General features: G+C 47.7%; 1 long non-coding RNA gene across 1 annotated transcript in view; it reads right to left on the reverse strand.

The window, feature by feature from the left end:
• Nucleotides 1-5056, reverse strand: part of LOC102253206 — a 123673-nt gene extending 118617 nt beyond the window's left edge. The window contains exon 1 of the long non-coding RNA XR_001363152.1: nucleotides 4791-5056. This is a non-coding gene — a long non-coding RNA (uncharacterized LOC102253206). The remainder of the gene's footprint in view (nucleotides 1-4790) is intronic.
• Between the last annotated feature and the right edge of the window lie 1325 nt (nucleotides 5057-6381).

Genomic DNA, 6381 nt, shown 5'->3' on the forward strand with positions numbered 1-6381 from the left:
TCCTGCTCCCGGGACAGGGGGGAGCGGGGAGGGCCCCGCTCTCAGACCTCCAGCGCAGCGCCTGTCCAGGGGAAGTGTCTCCAAAGTTGTGCTGGGGAGACCGCCGGCGGCGAGCCGGGCGCTTTCGCCCAGAAAGGGGCGGGGGTGGGGGAGGGAGAGGGCACAGTTGAGAGTTAATCTGGCTGCCGCCGCCGACACACCCTCCTTCCTCTTCCAGTCGCTCTAGCCGCCTTCTTCCCCGGTACCGGCCCCAGAACCCCCTGGGAAGGAAGGCCGGGCGCCGTGGGTCTGCTGGACTTAGAGCTAGGCAATCCGGGACAGAAGCGTGGCTTTTACACAAAGGGGATTCCCGGGACCGCCGCGGCCTTTCGCCCAGATGTGTCCTTCCCCTCTCTCTCACCCTAGTCACTCCTGGGGACGTGGGACGGGGCCGCACGCGGCTGGGAACCCTGGGGGGCTGAGGGGAGCGGAGCAGGAGGACGTGACCTCGCGGCAGTCACTGTGCAAGTGGGCGCATGTGTGTGGACAGCCAGCTGAGTTTGTGGAGGACTGCGTCTCTACGCACATGTGCCGAGAGCGTCTGCCGCTTTCCTCCCGACAGTGGCCACAAATTTAGCCAAGGCTAAAGGAGATTAATTTCCTAGCACAATCCAATTAAAAGATTTCTGAAGTCATCTTTGGCAAAAATGGGGGGGGGGTGCATGGCTAAAGAGGAGACTGGTTTTGATGACAGTGATTTATCGCCCGGGCACAGCGTGCGCTGGTCGCTCTCTCCTGCACCCGCGAGGTGACCAGAGCATCCCCGGCAGTGCCTCCAGTCCAAGCCGTCTCCTTTCTGAAAGACAGCCATCCATCACGCCAACCTGGGCAGAAGAGAATATGCGAGGGCCTGGGGTTGCTTACAAGCACCATAGACTTTTTTAAGTGCTATTAGATTTATGGTCTCTTTTTCGAGGCCCATCCAGAGTAATTAGCACATATGTTCTAAATAGATGATAGTTTTGTGAGCAATAAAGCAATTACCCATCGTTGGAGCTGACAGTTCCTCCAACTAAACTCCAACCAGCAGCTAATTGGAAAAGTCATTTCAGCTCCATTGTCTGCAATTAGTCCTGCTAAACTACTACACCCCAACTAGCTGGTTTGAGGTTAATTTATTCAGTGTTGTATTTGCACAGAGAAGCCATTGCCACAAAGGGACTTGCCTTTTGCCCCTCCGGACTGCGCCCTGGGACTAGAGGAGCCGGTGGCAGCCAGAGGCCAATATTCAGGGGCTGGGCCGGTTCCCAGGGGAGGAAGTGCCTGGCCCGGCCTCAGCTTCAAGGTCAGTGGCCAGTGCGCTGAACCAGCTGACAGAGAAAGCCATTGTTTCTCCTGCTGGGCAGTAACTAGAGGAAACTCTTCAGTTCCCGCAACCAAAACCTTAGTTTATAAAAAGGAAAGTCAGCATAGAAGAGCTGACTGGGTTCTGAGTGCACCTCCTAGGCACCCAGTTCTGACCCTAGGCCACGTGTATCTCCATCCCTAACGGATAAACACAGATTCAAAAACCAGCCCAAACTGCCCAATTCCAAGCCCTCAGCTGGGAGAGGGAGCCTCCAATTCTTGGAGTAGAAAGAAAAGACCAGACAGGTCAGGAAGCCCTGCTTTGCCTTCATCCCCTCTCTGAGTACAAGGTCACTTCTCCCCTTGAAACTGGAGCTGCTCTGTGACTTTTTTTCTTTTTCATTTTTCCCTTTCCCCTTCTTTCCTCATCTTTTTTTTGTTTTCTTTCTTGTCTAAAGTTAAGCCCAATAGGTCCACAATTTGCGCCAGTGAGTGGAAAAAAATGTGTTAAATGTTGGTTTGATGCCCCTCCGGAGCTTCCAAATATCCAGTGGCTGGGATTCTTCTACTTAATTTAATCTTTATTGGACAGGGTGGCTCCTACACTCGTATTCCCCAGGAAACCTGGGAAATGATCTGTTGGTGTTCAGAAAGGAGGGAGGGAGGGAGAGAAGTTAAAGAGGGATTAATCCTCTCCCACCCAACCTCGAACGTTGTCACTGTGATTTCTGATAGGCTGAGGGTAGGAGCGGAGGGGGCTCAAGGTCCCAGCCCAGACAGCCAAGGGTCTCTGCGATCTGCAGCAGGGGGCCGGAAGGCTGGCAGGTTGAGATGGGAACTTGTAGCCCTGGTAACCGAGTATTCCCTTAAAAGAATTTACAGCTAAGTGTCCCAGGCTCTGGGAGCAATTCGAATTTTAGTTAGAAGAACATGGGGTTTGGGGGCGGGGAGAGACTTCTTAGGAGGTAAAGCCAAGTGCTTTCAGTCTTAGAAATCTAATGTCCTTTTTCTGGAGAGCCATTCATACTTAACAACCTGAGGGCTGTTTCTCCTTTTTGAAGCAAACACAACACCACCTAAAGAAGACAACTTAGGTGGTATTTCAGTCAGCATAGAATTACTAAAATAATTCCAATTTCAAAACCAATTGTAATCAACTGCTCAACTTCAACGATTTGGAGATACAAACCTATAGCACACATACACACACACAAAAAAAACTTAAATTGTGTAAGGTCAGCCTCTTGTTTGCCACTTACTTATTGTGTTTTAACCAATTTGATTCCAATAAAGACCAAAAAGAAAAAATATGGGGGAGAGATTGAAAGTAATAGTCTCATCTTACCCCATCACCTCCCACCTGTCACACAATCTCTGCCCTTGAAGAGAAATCCTCCCGTCAGTGTGGCTCCCAGTTGAAATAAGATGTCTTCACTAAAAAAAAAACTGTCCATCGTGTTCTCAATTATTTGCTTTTTTTCCAGGACTTAAATATGACATCCCAGAGAGTGAGGGCAAGAAAAAGCTGAAGGGAGAACCAGCTGCAATTATCACCTAGACCTGATAGAGAATCCTAATGTGGGTGTGCATGCATACTTAAGTATAAGGGCAAATAGAACCCACCCAATCAATAACCCACCAAATGTGTGGGAAACATTTACAACATGCACCCCACAAAACTCTAAGCACATGTGTGTAAAGATGTAGTCATATGCAAACTTAGCTAGCTGTCCACACATGTATCCACTGCTAAAGGCAGTTTCGTTGCTCCCATAGTTTCTTTCCATTAAGAGCGATTAGAAGATATCTATTCAAAGTTGCTGATCCAGAGAGAAAATAAGAGCAGATAAAAGGAGATTTCAAGTGACCTCCTTGTCCCTTTCACACCAGCCTTAGCCCTAGACTAGCCAAGGATCAACTAACACAAAAGCCCTTTCCTTTTTCTTTTCAGCTTCAGAAGATTTCATGCAAACGGTTAACAATAAAACATAGAACTATCCTGGAGTTTTGTTAGATCATGCATTTGAAATACCTTATTAACTCCTCCCATAGATGGGCTAGGTTTATTATCCACTTCTGAAATGGGTAAATAAAATATACATAGTGTAACAGAGGGCATAATTATTTATTGCTCCATGTGGTTTGTATCAGTGGTGGACTATGCTCATTCTTTTTCATCTAAACTTTACTTAAATCCCCTTTCTCCTTACTGATGGAGACTGATGGAGGACACTGTAATAAACATGTCTTTCCACTGACAGTTTAGAAAGAAAGGTTAGGGTTATTATTTAGATCAACTTTCTGATAGGTAGGTACAAGTGAAGCATGACAATAGTTACCAACAGATCTGCTGGCTTTGTGAGCCAGTACTTTCCCAATAGTTTATTTTATAGGCAGTGAAGATTTTAAAAACTTAAACATACTTGAGCAGCCCTTAATCAATGAATGTCCAATTCAAATCTACTTCTGATGGGCTAATCCTGTAATAAAAGAAATCTGTGTTCTGACAGGTAATTATTAAGAAAAATGATAATATAGTTGATTGTCTTGTCAGGGTACTTTAATAAGCGTCAAACTCCTTTTAAAACCAAAACTTTTCATCCAAACCCAACCCATTTTCTCTTGGAAGAAGAGCCTTGCAGTCAGTCTTCACTCAAGTCTGGCATTTAAAATGCGTTTTATAACATAAACTTCTCCATTTTCTTTTTTGTACAAATGCATTTATCTGGCTAAGACTTGATTTTTACAAAAAGTAAAATTTGCACCCCCCCCTACCCCTTTCACTGATGTGCTATGAATGATTGTTACGTTTCCTCCTACAAAAAGCTTGTTTTGCATCCAAAGGTCAACACTTGCTACTGGGGGGGGGGGGGGCTCTAACTTGGGGCCCAAGCAGAAAGGGGAAGTACTTCCCTTATCTCTGTTTTCCAAAACCCGTGCTTTAAATGGCCAGTTTGTGATAGAAAACTAAACCGCTTCTAAAGTAAAGCACTTATCTCTGAGTGTTTCGACCCAAAGGTGACAAAGAAGAAATGCCCAGGCTACCAGAGTTATAGTGAGTACAGGAGTCTGCTGGATCCGTTGTCCAACTATATGAACAGGTAAGAGCAAGCAGTACAGCCCACTCCCAACTTGGCCTTTCCACCCTTGTTTTCAGGTCGTCAAAGACAGAACTTTTTACAGTTGGGAAGCTACAATACAGACTGAGTTCAACCTTTTGGGAGGGGGTTTCTGACATAGGCCAGGCTTTTGTTTGTTTTTTTAATAAGCACAAAACATTAGGCAGGCATCCCAGTGGCTTTCTCTCCTCCCTTTTCTTCAAAATATCTATGCAAGACCACGTTAAATACATCTTCAACTGCGTCCTTCCCAGCATTAATCTCATGCCAACGGAGACTAATTGATTCGGCACCTTTAAAATAAGCTCTTTGGGAAAGGTCTGTAATAAGATCAGAAGAACTGACCTTTCTCCCAATGATTGCAGGCATGTTCATCTCTCCAGATGGGCTTGATAAAACAGGGCTATTTCTGTTCTGTGGTCTCTCTAAACAGAATAATACCATTTTTAATTATTTAGAGGGTAGAGAAGAGGTATGAGAGAGAATCTTTTTTTGAGGGGGGGGGGAGAATCTTTTACACATATCTGGTCATTTGTAGGATCTCAGGGCTCTTGAAGTAGATTTTGAAAATATTTTTTACAAGGACACCTTTGTTCAGTGTAATTTGCCAAAAAGCCAAAATGAATGTACCAGTGAGTTTCGGGAAAGCAAAATACCAATATCAAAGATGTCATAGGATTAGTGAAGAATGATTCAGCATTCCTCAAAAGAAAGATATTGGGGAGGGGGTATTAATCAGTTGGAAAGTCTGCATAGATCAGACTCTGGGGCCTGGAATGCAAGTCAATGCTGAGATCTCTGCTTCTCTCCTCCCACCAGGTCACAACTGTTTACTGGCTGTCTGGCTAGGAGAGATCAAGGATTGTGTGGAAGTTCTTTTAAAAGGTGATTAAGGCTAGGCCATGATGCTAGCAATCTGAAAGGGGCAGTGTAAGTTTACAGCCTGATTCCTTCTCTTCGTCTGTTGGGTGAACCACACTGCAGACTTTGTATGCAGTGAGTAGCCTGTAGGAAACAGGAGGGCAGAGAAAGACTTAAGGAGGGAGGCCCAGGAGTCCAGGCCCTGGGAGGCTTTTCTGATCCCTAGACCGGCCTCACGAGGAGAAGCCTTGGAGAGGGCCAAGGAGATAGGGCCACAGGGCTGGCGGTCTCAAGTAGGGTGCTGGGGAAAGGGCCACAGCCTGAGGTTATGTGCGAGAAGGAAGGGAGAGCGATCTGGAGAAGAGAGGACGAGTGAAAAATGGGAGGAAATTTGCAACTGCGTTTTCTGCTTCTGCAGCTGAGTGTGCCTGGACACGTGTGTGGAATTGCACAAGGTGGGGACCTACGTGCTTCCACAAAATATGGTCACTTTTCTATTAGGTGCCCTACCAAACAACAAGAGTATCAATCGGGCCCAGGTCCAGTGTGGCAAGCCGAACCAGTGACAAACGCCAGCCAGAGCTCCCCAGGAGTCCCCAGGACCCTCAGTCCCTCCACAGAAGCCATTTTGCTGGTGAGGCTGTGAGCACCAGTGGAGGCGCTCTGCGGGTGTGAAAACGCAGTCAGGGGGAGAAACCGAGGCCTGAGTGCCGCTAGGGCTGGACAAGTCCCAGGAGGGGACGGCGCCTCTCCTCGAAACGTTTAGGTTTCTTCCTGCCCCCTTTCGAGACAGAAAGTTGGCGCATTTGTTCCCTGCCCCAAAGCCCAGGGCTTCCACTGCTCCGCGCACCACCACCAACAGCAGCCACCCTCCGGGACAGGGGATGGGGGCTGCACCCCTCCGTCCCTTCCTTTCGGGAGGTGCGAGGGCCCCGCCGCTCCCCATCCCGCGGGTCACGCGGGATCCCAGGGGCCTCTTCCAAATTTGGAAGCTCAGTATGGGGGCTGGCGGGAAGAGCCCGCAGTGAGCGCGGGTGGGCGCCGCCGTTCAAGCAAGTTTCAGCTCATCCTCCCG

Source organism: Myotis brandtii, unplaced genomic scaffold, assembly GCF_000412655.1.
Source record: "Myotis brandtii unplaced genomic scaffold, ASM41265v1 scaffold344, whole genome shotgun sequence".
NCBI classification, from domain to species: Eukaryota; Metazoa; Chordata; class Mammalia; order Chiroptera; family Vespertilionidae; genus Myotis; species Myotis brandtii.